We start from the raw sequence: 16,347 nt of genomic DNA on the forward strand, positions 1-16,347 counted from the left end.
TTTCTTTCCATCATTATGTTTTGGGTGGGGTTGCTGGGGGGAGGGGAGGAAGAATGAGGAGAGGAGAGGTGGGTACCATGTCTCTTCTTCAACCCTTCCCTGGTCCCTTTCAAGAGCGGAGACTTACTCATCCTTTATTGATTGATATTTGAAAGGATCCCAAGGCTACGTAATGGCACACTGAAGACAGTAGACAATGACATTTAAACACCTTTAATAGCCACTTGGCTTTATCTCTTTGGTAAATTCCAAGTCACCTTTCAAGGGGAACTTCTGTGTTAATTCTTTGGGAGCTGGCCAGCAAACTTAAATATGTGAGTCATACATCTCAAGATTTTTTTTTCACCCAGTGTGTACAGGTCGTGATGAAAATGACAACTGACCAGAATGAAGCATTTTACTTTCCAATAAAGGTTACAGGGATTAACACTTAGTTTTCTTCTTGGAGGACCTAGAAACATTCGACATGAACGTTTGCCCGTCCGTCTGTCTTCACCTGCTTTCACCCTAATGGCTTGATAAAATTAGCAATGTTTATCAGGGATACATTTGCAGAAGCATTTGAAATTGATCTATGATACAGTTTAGCATTGGAAATGTTAAATAACTATTTCACTCTGATGCTTAGAAAGTAGCTGAAATGGCATCATTAATGATGATTGCGCTTCCTTGAAAGTGTCCAGGCATATGAGCACTACAGGTTCTGGAGATAGCCTTTTTGGGTTGAATATCCTAAGTTAGTATTTTTGCCTGCTTCTAAAATAAATTCTGGTTGGTGGTGCCTAGTTAAAGGAAGAAGCAGCCTCCACACTGGGCTGCAGTGTTTTGTTTTTGTTTTTTTAATCCCCATGGGCTAAGTTTCTTTACTTCATATGGAAAACATGAAGAAATTGAATAAAATTTCTGAGTTGTAACCTTGAGGTTACTCTCTTCTTTTTAATATTTTGATAATAACTTGATCCTGCTGTTACTCTAAGTGGTTTCTTCTCTCTCTCTCTCTCTCTCTCTCTCTCTCTCTCTCTCTCTCTCTCTCTCTCTCTTTTTTTTTTTTTAATGTGACGTAACGATCAACCTGCAGCTATTTTAGTTCCTGGTACTTAGATGACTATTTTGTAAAATAATGACCCTTATGCCATGAACTACTTAGCAAAATGACTCCCAGGAAACACGTGGAGTTTTATTTTTACAATATGAACTATCCCAAATGAGAAAATTATGCAACTTTTATTGCATAAACAAGGGCAGCAAATTTCCACCCTAACATTTAAAAAGAAATAGGCATTATCTCTTTTGTGGGGTAACATATGCTAATTACCAATAGTCTCTTTTGAAATTACAAGCTAAATATGTAATATAAGAATGCTGTCTTAATTAATGGTCTAAAAGGGAAAGAGGGTGGTTATAGTGCTAAATAGTGTCAAGCCATAACTAATTTAAGCTCTCCAAGAACATGTGTACCGAAACACAGCAAAGGAAAAGTATAGATAGAAAAGGCCTTAATTTCACATGTGGCCCAGTAATCAGAATGATACTATCATTTCCAGCTGGACTGACTCAGCTGCAATAAATGGCATTTAAAATATTGTTTAAATGCTCCACACTTGCTCTGTGGCCACACCCACAGAGTAGCCAATCAGCCTACCAAATAGTAGCCTGTTAACTATTAAGATAGCTAATCTCTGAAGAGTGTCAGTGCCTTGTCTAAAACCACATTTCAGTACCGTTTCCCTAAACAAGATATTAATTAGTCTCAGTACACAAAGCTGTTCTTTTGAGGTTTGCTTATTTAAAGACTAATTTTCTTTGTTACATTTGACCCTGGTACTATAGCTGCTAGAATAGCATCACAGATTACCTAAGGGGCTATATGTTTGTGAGGCCTTGGGTAACTAAACAGCTGCTTCACTGGCTCCATGCCAGCAAAAAAAAATCTAACAAAGGGGAGACAGGAACTCACTCCTAAGTATTGCAAAAATGATTTTTCAAACTTCTTCCTCTAAAGCTAACACCCTGTCTTGAATAGAATAATTCTGAAGGTTTGACATGTGTTAAAGAAACTCTTCTCAAACAGAGTGATTGCTGTGGCTTGTTTTTTCTTTAGGAGGAGGATGGGGGGGGGGTGTATACTTTCTTTGCTGCTTGTTATTATATGTAGGATAAGGGGAGGAGGGGTGAATTATGTTTCTCCTGCTGGAGGACTGAGACGCTTGGATAACTGAGACTGGCTATGGTGAATCTGTCACTAGATATGTGCAGGCTCATTTCAGGTTTTGTTTTATCATTCCTTACATCTAGAGCTCTGCCCTTGAAACATTACCACTCAGCTCCAGCTCTGACCTCCTAGAAAGGCTGGATACAGCTGTTAGGTCCCCTTGCAAATGGGACTGGTTGACTTATTTCTAGACATGAGTAAAACAGCTGTGAGCTTCTCCCATGGTTGTCACTTGAAGAAAAGAAGAATCTTGCCAAAGAAAAATATATCCTGAAACACTAGAGACAGCTAAATATATGCTCCCAATAGAGAGCCCCAGAGCTTATGGGCCTTTCTGAAAGAAAAAAATAAAAAAGAATATGAGAGACAAGGAATATATATAGGATGTAATCCATCTTTTAAAATATGTATCCCACTTAATATTCCTAGCAGTCACATAACTTTGATAAAACTATGCACATTTGAAAATATGAAAATTAAGGTTGGAAGAAGTAGATTTTTTTTTCAGTCACTCAACCAGAAGTTGACAAAAGCATAATATAAATCTTACTTTGTCTGGCTATCTCTCCTTGATGCTGTGGCTCTCAGTTTATTAGCTGAAGATACTCCAAATCTCCTAAAACAAGCAAGCAAGCAAGCAAGCAAACAAACAAGCAAACAAAAACCAAATCATCTAAAGCTCACATTGCATTTTGCTGGGAACACTAATCGATTTCTGACTTAATTGGAAAAGAAGTAAAAGTGCTATAGGAAGAAAATTGAATGTTAGAGATAATCATTGCAGGCAGCCACACGGTACCAGATAATGTCAGCGCATCATCCAGGTCAGGCCTTTGCTCTTGATATTATGTTTGAGAATAAAATTGCTCATGGATGCACACAGAGTACACATGCATCAATCTCACTTATGTTAACAGAGGTCATTAGGAATACATGACTATTTAAGAAAATCCATGAATGTCATTGTATATAGTAATTGTTTACAGCTGAGGGCCAAATGCTTAATTGTTCCCACGTGCAATAAAATAATTTGATTGTAAATAGCTATGGGAGCTTAGGCTGTTGTGGGAACTTCCAAAACATGATTCTACAAAGAGTGAAATTATAGAGACCTAAAGCTATTAAGACAGTAGGAATGCTGTAAAAAAAAATGAATGTGTAAATAATAATAAAAAAATACCTTGTTACTTAAAAATGATAGGTAGTAATACTAGAAATAGCATTAAAGATTTGCATTATTACTTTTTAATAGGAGTGCAGCTTATCTTTGAAGGAAGTTAAACAATAAATAAATATCTAAGAGTTTCTACAATGTGGGGGAATCCTATGGGCAATTTATGGCTTCTGCTGGTGTCTTATTTACAATTGTGGTTCTTTCTAGAATTTGCTTGCAAAATTTATAACCAGAAACATTTAGTCATCAGCACTGAGGATTTATGAAGGTGGAAGGCACTGTATTTAATGCTTACACGACACTGTCCTATTACCTTTACTGCATTCGTACCATGTGGACCCTCCACTTTGATGGCTTTATCATAAATCCATTAAAATGCACAATTTGAGAGTTTCCTCTTCATAAACCTGATTTATAACCGTCTACTAGAAGAACCCAACAAACCAGTTGGCTGGAATAGCATGCTGGTATTGGAGGAAGAGAATTCAGGCTCCAATCCCTGAGTCTTGGGAATTTCCGTAACCCTGGTACCTAAAGGCACATACCATTCCCTAAAAGCACATGTTTCCAAAATGGTATTTAAACACATAATTTGTGAAAAAAAAAAGAAAAGTCCTACTAAATCAAAGTCCATTGTCTGCACATTTTCTTCTACATTGTTACTAAACAGCCTATAAAATAAACTTTTATTCTAGTGTGTTTCCTTAGAAATTAAATAGCTTGTAATGAACATGAATAAATACTTTAAATTCCTATACAATTACCTTAATGTTCAGAAGCAAACCCCATTTATTATCCAAATGTCTACCTTTCCACAAACTAAAACACAGGGGGAAAGGCTGACAGCTCATTTAAAATGGGACTAATGTTTCTCACATTTATGAACTGCCCGTGGATATCTCGCCACATCTTTCCCAAGCCTCATTGTCCATAGCAAATGATATTTACTATCCTGCCAAAGGACCAGCGTACATGTGTGTTCAAAGTGATTTTAATCTACTTCAACGTTAATTCTCTGAACTTTGCAACAAACACTAACTCAAATGACAGTTTTACTGTGACTGTTCCAACATTTGTCAACATTAATAGTTGATGTTTGCTTAATATAAGTAAGTAAAATATTAACATTTCAATTGAAGAAATTAAAAACCTCTTGTAGCTGTACAGTGGGACTAACTGTATATCCCCGTTCATGCAATTTTAATACAGTTTCCCACAGTTTAAAGATATCACAAGCTTCATTTTGTTTCAAATCCTTTACATAAGTGTACCTAACCTTACAAGGTATACCGCAATTAAGATTTTTCTTTATTTACCATTTGCAATATTGTCGAACTTTACTTTTTTCAGCTTTAAGATAGTGACATTCTAATATCAGCCCATCCTCTTTCTCCCAACGTTACTTGTACCTTCTCCAGTCAATGGATGCAACTAAGAACAGCTAAAGGTCTCTCTTTAAAGTAAGAGGAAGGAAACACATCTGAGTCTTAGGATCAATCAGCTACACTCTGATACTGAATTAGTGAATGCAAAATTTTGATATTGTATAGGATATTTTAAAAACTGAGGACTTAATGTTAACAGACTAAAATGAAAATTCACGGTATCTACCAGGGAGCTAGGTCACCTACAAAATAATGTCCTTCAAGGCTCCTTGCCTTAAATCAGGTCACTTGTGTTCTTTCTTTGAACACTGTGTTCTAATTGGGACAATAAATCAGAGAAGACACTCAGAGTAGATTCCCATGTAAGGTGGGTAACTGGACAGTGACTTTTTACTGCTGCTAACACGTGCATCCAATTACCATTTGATAGATTCATAGTGCTGGCAGCACAGCATTACCTCATTGTATAGTTCACCTAATAATTCTTCTGCCTAAACCCTATACCTATACCCAACCTGTCTGTATGTGTATTATCATTAATGAGGAACTTTCAGATGTTTGGTGTGCTTCCTGCAATGGATGATGTGAGGGAAATGTTAATTTATTACCTAAGTAAGCTTAGTAGAAGGTAATGTCTTGATTAAGCTGATATACCCTAAACTTTACATAAATTAATTAGATAGACCTAATAATTCTACTACAATTATAGTTCTGCAGTTTTGGTTAACTAAAAGATAAGGGAATAGTTTAAAAGCCATAATATACTTCTGAAAAAATTACTGTCATTCAGGTACTTTTTTGAACAGTCACTTTCCTGATCAGCATAATTATTACTTTATTCTTGATTTTTCTTTAGGTCTTACTGTTGTGTTGAGAATAACTTGCCTTCTGTAGTTTTGCAACTCAACTCAAGGCTTGCTTACTTTCTAGTTGCTGCCTCTGTGTTGAGGCACCCGACAACTCTACCTTAGAAACACTGTGATTCCTGGCTTCTAGGCCAAGTTCTTTTAAGCTCTGCCTATAGCAAACCTTACTAGAACATCATTCTATATTTAATTTCCAGGTTAAACTCTACCAGATACCCATTTCTGCAGAGTTTTTTAAAAAACTATTCCTTTCACCTATTTCTTGCACTTGTACCACTCCCTAGAGCCTTTGCTACCTTTCTTGCCTTCATATCATTTCTAAATTTATATAAGAGAAAGATAATTTAAGAATGAATGCTTTTCCTTTATTGCAGGAGAGGATAAATTCTGGTTTGGGGCTACTTGATACTCCCAACTTTTATAATGTCACAAAGATTGCCAAATCCTTTGTATAGATTTGGCACATGCATATGGCTTTTAAAACAAAATCCACATGCCTTTGTTAGTTCTGGTTATTGGTGGGGAAAACACATATACATTTGCACTTCTGTTTATCCAAATACAGAGATATTGTCTCTATTAACAATATTCTGGGTAGTTAGACTCTCTAGCAATAACTGTATTCACATTCTTCTAAGAAAACGCCTTTGGGAATTATCTGCTAAATTAGAACTATCTGTTTTATAAACACAGTCTGGTCATTTGTGTGCACCAAATTTATCTGTTACTGTAATAACAACTACAAGCTAAGAGTACACTTCCGATAGTTTCTAGTTCTCAGTTACTGATTTACCAGTAGACCTAAAGGGACAGTTAGTACTCAATAATATAGCAAATGTGGCATGGCATCACTAGTTATGTCTAAAGGGAGAAAACTTTTAAGCAATATTGGCAACAATACTTGCCATATTCCCTGGGGAACTTTTAGAGTGTTATCTCTAGAAGGATATGATTGCATAGATGTGGAGGAAGAGTGGAAAAGACACCAATCAGACCACAGTATAAAAGCCCAATGGACAGAAGTGCAGGAGTGTCTTAACATTATAAAGCAGACATCCAACCAACCAGGAAATCGGTGTACAACATGTCATGAACATTTTAGGAGCTGGAGGAGAGTGACAAGGGCACAACAGGACCCAGGGCATGTAGATGTACAATTTTAAAAGGGGGTAGGGGTTTTTACTGGAGTGATGAACACTGTAGTTTTAACTCGCAGGATAGAGTTCAGGCAAATGAGTAGCATTACACTGCAAAGGGCTGACCTGACAAGAAAATAAAACCCAGTCCCCAGCATTCCAACTGGATGTTAAATTAACTGAAATGAGAACCTGTGACCTAGGAGGAAGCCCACAGAGGTCATCAATAGCCTGTGTATCAGCAGAAAGAAAGCTCCAACCCAAGTCTTGCTAAAGAAACTATACCTTAATGATGGGGTGAGAAAAGCCATGGGCTTTGATTCAGTGTAATTAAATGTGGGCATAGAGTGAGCCTGAACTCAGAAGTCACAGGCTTGGGTGAAAAGTGGAAGACAGGAGTGTATAGCTTTGCGCAAGGTGTCATACTGCTACATTATACAGATTAAAAAAGAGAAATCCCCCATTAAGTAACTCACTTAATAGAAATGTGACCCAGTTATTTTGTGCCAGATCTTACGCCAAATACCGAGAACGTTCCATGTTTGCGAAAGCTGAGAAAAGTATGTGCTTTCACGGAGCTAACACCGCACAGCAGACAACTAAATGGAGAGATTGGGAACACTATCATGAGAGCTAGGGGAGGAAGAAGTAGGCACCTGGACTTAAAACACGGGAGGTGCTCTGATCCCTGTGTCTAGGGAAGGCGCTGGACAGGCACTGGTGAGGGAACTGCGGGACGGTAGGAGCAGGCACACTGAGGCCAGGCTTGACCAAAGTGCACAGAAATTGGAGTTGATACACGGACAGCTCATGTGACTTATATTCGGTCTCCATGAAGTAGATACAGTACTTAAAAATGAATATAGTACTTCCGTATTTTTCCAAGGAAAACAACTAATTGTTCTCTGTTAGAATGGAAGTTAACTACACTAACATCGAAGAAAGATGATTTGAGGTAACATAAGAAAGCCTGAAATTTGATTTGAATTATGGTGTTCACAGTGTTGTTAAGCTTGAGAAAAGAGGAAGGGCTCCTCAAGAGACTGGTTACAGAATTTGAATATTGAAGGCTAAGTAGGGAAACTAAGAATATTGAAAGTCATGTAGCATGGAGGAGCCAAAGAAAGATTACAGGATGAAAGGTGGGAAAGGTAACACTTTCTTCTAAAATTACTATCTTAAGCCACATTATATGCCACTGGGATCTGGGTTTGTGCCACGGTTTTCACAGATGATGTGCCCTTGGCTTTCACTCCTCGCCCCTTCGCTTCAGCCTTTTGGGCTGCTCCCTTGCAGGTTTTCATTCTGGAGACAAGAGCTCATCACAGGGAGCTGAAAGATGGCAGGACACAGTTGACACTCAGAGCTGAAAAGCAGAGCAGACTTACATTAAGTAGCAAATACTAACTCGAGGAGAGGTTGGTGATGTAAGAGCATGGTAGGAAAGGACCTCAGAGGGACATAGTTAAGACAAAGGTAAGAGTACCCCTAAGGGGGGCACTGGAGCATGTGCACTCACAATAAAACATAAGGCATTCTGGAAACAGCATAGCAACAGAGTGACTGGCTTACAGGCTAAGTGGCTATAGAATACACAGCATTAGAACTTGCTGTCATGTAAGAAGCAAGTGTATAAATATCCCTACATTTTAGGGCCTCCGTTTTCTGTCAAAGCATCACCTGAACACAGTTTGGCTTAAAACCAACTTTCTTTGTTTTTTTTTTTTTTTTAACATTATCCCCACTTAATTTTATTTTGGGTTTTAATACATATATATGTATACATACGTGAGCATCTTGCACTATGGACATACCTGGTGCCGAAAAAGGTCAGAGAAAGATCTTCGGTCTCCTGGAACTGGAGATGATGCACCGAGCCATCACGTGGGGACTGGCGACTGCACCCAGGCCACCTGCAAGATAAACAAGCACTGTTAACCTCTCCAGACCCCTCATCTACTTTAGAAAGCGAAGAAAACCCAGAAAGAAAGCAAGCAGAGAAACATTTGGGTGGGAAAAGTCCTTATGTAGGATTATAATTGACATAATAAAAATATAGTCAGTAACACACGATTCTAGCTGGGTTAAATAAGATAAAATTCAGAACATTTTTTTAAAGTAAGGACATGAACCAGATCTTGATGTGTCATGTGGTCATTAGTTTAAAATTTAAAGTAGGGCCAGCTGCTAAGTTCATCAGGTGCGGGTCCCTGGGCAGGCGTGGCATACTTAGGAGGAGATTTCCTAATAGAACTACTGGGATGTCACTTTACACTGTCGGACTGTGCACTCATTTTTCCTCCCATATTGGCTTAGACTTACTTGACAAAATTGATCAGAGGAAAAACAAACAAACAAGCAAAAGCAAAACAAAACAACACTAGCTACAGCTCACTCCCCTGAAAAGGAAATACTTCAGTCTTTTTTTTTTTTTAAACAAACAAGGATCCAAGTGCTGACAGTGTGCACATAATGACAGCCAGCAATGAAACCGTGTGCTTTGTAGTCAGAGGTCTGGGGGTGGGACATCTGAAATCTGAAATCTCATGGCAGTGTGACCTTGGCAAAGTTACTACCCAAGGCTTTGTTCTACACCTAAGCAAAATACGTTACCAATAACATTCATAGATCTCCAACTGTGACTGAGAATATAAATTGCTGATTCAAGACCCAGAGGCGTTAGCTTCCATCAGCCTTTGAAGCAATGACTAACTTGTATCATTACTGTTATCCTGTTATCTAGAATTAGGTAACATTTTAAAATTAGGTATAGCATTGATAATACACTACCAAGCCTCATTTTATAGTTTACAAAACATTTTAATGCTTTCATCAGCTGAACCTCAAAATAGTAAGAGTGTAGAAAGTAAAATTACTATTTCGGGGTAAGAAAATTTGAGCCTGAAAGTTGTGCTCATGTTGAAGATACACAGCTTTTCTGAGTCATTATCAAACCTTGCCTGGTCCTGGGTAGGATGGTCTACCTGAAAAACATTGGTTTTCTTGAAACAGTCCCAATAATAACCATTTTCCTGGACTAATAATTATTAACAGAACCTTATTTCTTTTAAGTTATTCTATTAAAAACCCTTCCTCATATTTATTAGTTCCAGTCTATAAAAGATGCACATCCATAAAAGCCAGTTGTCTAATAGGTACTCAGGTATTTTCCAGTGCCCTTTTCTCCACATTTCATGTAGAGTGGTTACACTTCTTTCCCCTCGCACGCTCAGCCCCGTTACAGACATTCCACGCCTATCCCTATAGTCACACTTATACAATCTAAGGTATCTCTAAAATGGTGTCTCTTGCCTTCTTTACCAGCTCCAATTCTTTTCAGATTTTAACCAGGTATAATGTCTTAGAATGCCTGTCTGACCACTCTGATGCCTACAAAACCCTATTCCATGCATCATAATACAACTTTACATTTGATTAGTCCCTGCTTACTTCTAGTTTTACCTTAATTGATAAAAGTGTTATGGGTGCACACTACATTTCACTGGTCTTTGATATAACCACTTAATTCAGTCCCGGGACTATATAATCAGTTTTCTCCACATTTATTATTAAACAAATTAATTATTCTCACTTTAAAGCCTTAGTCAAGGCATTGAGACTTTTTTTTTTTTAAAGATTTATTTATTTATTTTGTATACAGTGTTCTGCTTGCATGCCAGAAGAGGGCATCAGATCACATTATAGCCGGTTGTGAGCCACCACGTGGTTGCTGGGAATTGAACTCAGCATCTCCGGAAGAGCAGTTAGTGCTCATAAGCCTCTGAACCATCTCTCCAGCCAGACATTGATGCTTTTCTTAGGGTCAGTCATATGTTCTGGAAAACATGATAAAAATTTTGGGTGCTTGTAAAGCAGGGGTGATGTAAGCGATCTCATGAAATTTCATTCAGCTTTATTTTCTAATTCTGAGAAATGAAAAAACACCTTGGAAGGGTCACTGTTTGTTATCTGACTCTGAAATACTTAAGTTCATCCAAATCTCTGAATTAAAATTGGGTTAGCCTGAAATTGATCATTTTTTAAATATTTCCTAGCTTTCATAAGAATATTTTTATTACATTCTATGAATACTAATATTGGAGTGTTCCCCTTTTACAATTCTTGCTGATAATGAGCGTTGTTTCTGATTTCAAGTTATTTATTTATATTCTTGGATAATATGGTGGCTGTTAAGTAATTAGAAATTCTTAGTAATTCCTCTAGAGGAAAAGAATAATGTACTGCAAATAGTGGGAGTAGAGGGATGTGGCATGCAGTCTTGGCTGTGTCAAAATATTTACTGTGAGATTTTGGTCAGGTCATTTACTTTATCTCGGCCTCAGAGACTTATCTGCAAAATGAGTGCCACCGAACTGAGCTAAATCATCATGAACTCTTCAGGTTTGGTACACTCCTCCTGTGAATTAAGACACAGATTTCAGAAGCACACCTGCACTGGGCCATAACTAGAACATGCTAAACAGTAGTCACTCCGAGACATCAGGTCCTAACCCCTATGCCCTGTGGGTGCAACTTTATGCTACAAACTTTCAACTGGACATTATGTCTCTTCATCCATGTGGGCTCTACATGCTACTGCCGATTCTTATTATGAGATGCAGAGGGATGTTAAAGAGAGAAGGCGGAAGATGATTTGATGAGAAATAAAAAGACAAAGATGAAATGCTTGTTCTGGGTAGGACAGAAGGAGCCACAGGGCAAGGAGCATGAATCCTGTTCCTGGACCAGGAGAAGCTCCGAGTTCCCTTCTAAAGCCCACAGAGGATCTCCATCTCTCTGACGCCTTGATGTAGACCCTGAAAGTGATATTGATATTGGACATCTGCTCCCTGGAAGAGCAAAGTAATGCACCTGTACTAAAACACCCATCTTCGTAGTCCTTTGCTACAGAAACCATAGATTCCTGACATGCAAAGTAGACGGCTGCTACAGGAAATGACTAAAAATGTAAAAGTGACTTCGGAATTTGCCACTAGGCGTAAGAGGGAAGAACTTTTAGACGTGTGTTTAATAAAACAGCTAGGTTTTTCTGAAACTGATACCTGGTAGAAAGGTGGGCATTGAAGACATTCTGGTTATAAGATGGAAGACAAGAGCGCGGTAAAGCCCAAGTCACCTAGGAATAGCCGTGCCTTAATAACCTGCCGTTGGTGACAATATGACTATTAACAATACTCCTGGTGAAAGTCTAGGGGAAATGAGGGGTGTGTAGCTGGAAACTGGAGGATGGGTGATTTTCTGTGTGGGAGGCTCAATTTGTAAATGCTAAACTTGATTATCTGGGATCATCCCCAAAGCTAATGTTGACAGACAGAGTGCTTTTGTTGTTGTTGTTGTTGCTATGATAAAATGCAAGGATAAAGTAAAGAAAGAGTCATGTTAAGTAGAAAAAGCATTTGATGACTTGGAGGAAAATCTCAACTTATTCAATTGTAGTTTATTTTACATTAGGAGACTCACTTTTAGAAAGAGCAGGCCCAAAGAGCTGCTGGACAGCCTTAAAGTATTCTTAGGCTGTTCCTAAAGAGGTGACATTTGTGTCATTCCAATAGTAACTACCAACAGCAATGAGACTGAACCAGGTTGGTGAGGGTTGCCCGTGACACGTGCAAAAGGCCTACAATGATTGTAAGAATACCAAGTCACCAGAAATGCCGCTTCAGATTAAAATAGGTAAAAGAAAAAATAGACAAGATGAAGCAAGACTGTCAAGTGCCACACAATTTCTATGGTCAGGAAGAGGGAATTTCTGTGAGTAAAACTTTTCAGCCATAAACACATGCTATCTTCAAAAACAAAAAGAAAGGTTTCTATGATCACGGAGTCTTGTATGCAAACTCAACACTTTGATGATACAGGCAAGAATCTCCCAGCTGCGGGTCCGGAGGCTGGACCTGCAAGTGAACAAGAACCTGCTCCCAGACTAACAGTATTTGTTCTTCTGAGTCTGAAATTGCCTTTGACTGTGACGGACCCTTTTTTTCCCTTGCATTGTCCTCTTTGGGAAGTTTTAGTATCTATAGCTGCTATTCTGTGCCCCCTCTTTTTTTTTTTTACCATTGCATTTGAGAATAATTAATTATATTCTGATTCTATAGAAATATTGGTGAAGAATAATTCTGTCTTTGGATGGATCATATTATTTAAAATATGAAATTGGAGATATTTAAGCTGCTGGTATTTGAGTTTGAAAATATGCTAAAATTGATGTAAACTTTGAATGAACGTTAAGGGATGATCATCTTTGCAAGCACACTACAAAATACATGTACATTTTGGGACAACAAGAAGCCTTCTAAGGTTAGACAATAGACACCCTTAAAGATAACAGGTTGTATTCTGATAATGTGAATGTTACCTTATATGGTAAAGTTTGTTGGCATGATTAAAATATTATGATAAGACTATTATGATTATTAAGGTAGACCCTAAATGCCACGAGGAATAACCTTAAAAGAGAAGGCAAAAAGAGATTAGAAATATGCACACAAGGCAGAGTGAGATTCAATAGTGGATGCAGGGATTTGAAAATTCTGTACCACCGGCTTTGAATACAGTAGATGGGCCATGAAGAAAAAACAACTGTGGATCCGGAAGCTGAGGGAAGTGTGGACAAGAGCCTCCCCTGGAGGGCTTGGAGCACGAGTGGAGCCCAGGGAAACTGATACTGAATTTATAAGCCCCTAAATTGTGAGATAGCAGACTGCTACTGCTGTTTTAAGCCACTATTATGTTACAGCCAACTATGGCAGACTTCTATGGGGCAAATTAAGAACACACAAGCAAACAAAACTGTATCTTATGGTGGGCCGCACTAAGCGTGGCGTCAAATTCAAATACAGTACAATGTTTCATCTACTTCTTAACCAGATGATGGAGATGCCTGGACACATCTGTTTCCTTGGCTCTTTTGTAAAGATTCAGTGGGAAGTATCTGGCAAAGCACAGGACTCGGAGAGGTACCCCAGATTTGCCTAAATAAAATGGGTATGTTTAGATGATTGCAAGTTTCTAGGGCATTGTTTAAAATGATGTTTTTGTTTGTTTTGCTTTATTTTGTTTTGTTTTTATTCTCGTGTGGCCTCTATGTTACTACATTATAAAATCTGTTTCTTATTGGATGCAGAATTTTACTATCCAGGTGGTCTGTTTTTACAGAGATGTAAACTCATGTTGGCTGGGTTGAAAGGTTTTCCCTTGACTGGTTCCAAGATCAGTTCTCTTGAGGCACTTGCGAACTCCATGGAAACCCTTCCTAGGGTTTCCTTTGTAAGTGGAAGTGACTGAAGACCCAATTATAAAAGTAGGTAATTGGGGCTGGAGAAGTGGCTGAGCTGTTAAGAGCACTTGTTTCTCTGCTGTTGGAGCTGTGTTCAATTCCCAGCACTCACATGGTGTCACACAAACACCTTAACTCCAGTTTCAGTGAGGACTGGACACTGTATTATGCCTTCCTTGTGTCCCTGGGGCATACAGGGCACACAGACATACAAACAAGTGAAGTATCTATACACATAAAATAAAAATGTTTTAAAGTAGCTACCTAATGCAAGTTAAACGCCAGTTAGTAGAACTTTTTGAAGAATGTCCTGAGTGTTAAAGTAGTTGGCTGAGGTTACCTTGTGTTTGTTCTTTTCTAAATTAACTGTATCATCTCTTCTTCTCAATATGCCAAAATGCATTAACACAAATGATAGCCTGCACCCAAACCTGCCTGTCTCAAGGTGCTTTCACAGCACTGTAGTTCTTCTGAAACTCATGATCATATCTGCTCATAACCACTTGAATTTTTAGGTTCTAGAAATGCACTACAATTCTACAACTGACATTCCCACTTAAAGAAACGAGCTTCTCTCATTACAGTAAAAGCTATAGAATTTAGACAGAAGAGAAACATTGTCCTCCAGCCTTAAGACAATAGGACTTTTGCCAAATTGAGGCTGACTGCCACAGCTCCTGCTTTCGCTCTTTAACAGTCCTTACTGAGCAAGAGTAAACCTGTAGAAAGTTGAGGTGGGGGAGGGAATAAAATGGTAGAGACACTTAGAAGGGCGACTACAGTTATGAACAACACTGTGATGGAAAAGAACTAGGTAAGCTATGCAATCCAAAATCCTTTCTAACTCAGCGTTACAGTTCTATGCTCTACAGTTCTATACCGTTGTATACCATGGGGTAATGGTAGTTCAAGTCTCTGGGGGCATTATCTAAATTTTTTCAGTGGTAAAATGGTTACAAGAGTCAGTCGGGTTTTCTCATTTAGATGTTGTCCTTATTTATTACTTTTTTTTTCTCTCTAGCCTTGTCTGGCCTCGAACTCACAGAGATCCACCTGCCTCTGCCTCCAGAGTGCATGTGCCACCACACCCGGCTTACTCATTATTCTTAATGATGTATAAGGTTGTTTCTGATAAGCATTTAGCAAAAGAGCTACAAAGCAGCAGAGGGAAGCCAGACTGGAGTTATGTCATTATAATAATGGGCAATAATTAGTATTTCTCAAACTTATGTTTATAGACTAGACAACATGACAAGAATGTATTGGTGTGATTATTCATTATGAAAATTATGAATCGTAGTCCAGAGAAATTTATGGAGTAGGGTGGGGGACAAAACAGATTCACATACAGTAATCTGAACCCTGATAAACACATTCACATGATCTCACTATGCCAATCAACCTTTATGAAAGGTAACACACCGGGAGTGGCCAAGTTGTTTTGAATTTGGGGTAACTTGAAAAATTGGCAGAAAAATCTCCATGCACACTTCCCGTTCTGGCACACTTTCCATTCTTACATATATTCTGGAAAGGGAGAAAGTGCCAGTATGTTCTATAAAAGGGAAGTCATTCTTAATGTAAGTTAAAACAGATGCTTGCGTTCCGCCGCTCCTGCTCCTTGCTGACTGAGGGAGGTTTTCAGATGGAGCAGGGGTTGGGTCGGTTTTTCGGTTCACTCTCTTGAGTGCGCATGTGTGCTAAAGCTGGGAGGCGGGAGAGGAAGATGACAGGCTCTGTTGGAAAGGTCAGTTTCCTCGCCATGTCGATGCGCTTTGCCACTGCTATTTATGAGCGAGAGCTGGAGATGCTGCTGCACCAGATGACACTGTGTAAACAAACTGTCGCGATTTCGGGCTTTTCTCCTACTTTGATTTTGAAGCCACAGGAATTTCTGCACGTGTGCTTCTGACCCTAAAACTTCTACCAGCACCTTAGCTTTCCAAGTGACCCTTTGAGATTGGAGTAGAATTTTCAAGGCTGGAAGTGTTGAGAAGGAATGCCAATACCAGCCAGAGCCTGCAGCTGCTTTGGGCGCTGTCTTTGAAGGTTAGTCGTTCCTTGGATTGTTTGGAGCATGCCTCTGTGCTTCTTTTCACTGTGAGAACTGAGGTTCACTTCCGGCCTACAACTTTTTTTTTCCCTCAAATAAATGTGATTGTCACTGAGGACTAAAAAAAAAATTACTCTGACCACTTGGGGTGTTTCTTGAGTACACCAATGATAGCATCTATCTATCTATGGCATTTCTTTTATATTGACAAAAATAACATT

The 16,347-nt window shown here is 38.6% G+C and overlaps 1 protein-coding gene across 1 annotated transcript in view; it reads left to right on the forward strand.

Moving 5' to 3' along the window:
* Positions 1 to 16,347, forward strand: part of FGF10 (fibroblast growth factor 10) — an 80,023-nt gene that overhangs the window by 4,010 nt on the left and 59,666 nt on the right. The window lies entirely within an intron of this gene.

The sequence above is a fragment of the Acomys minous genome, assembly GCF_964271855.1.
Source record: "Acomys minous genome assembly, chromosome: 11".
Lineage (NCBI taxonomy): Eukaryota > Metazoa > Chordata > Mammalia > Rodentia > Muridae > Acomys > Acomys minous.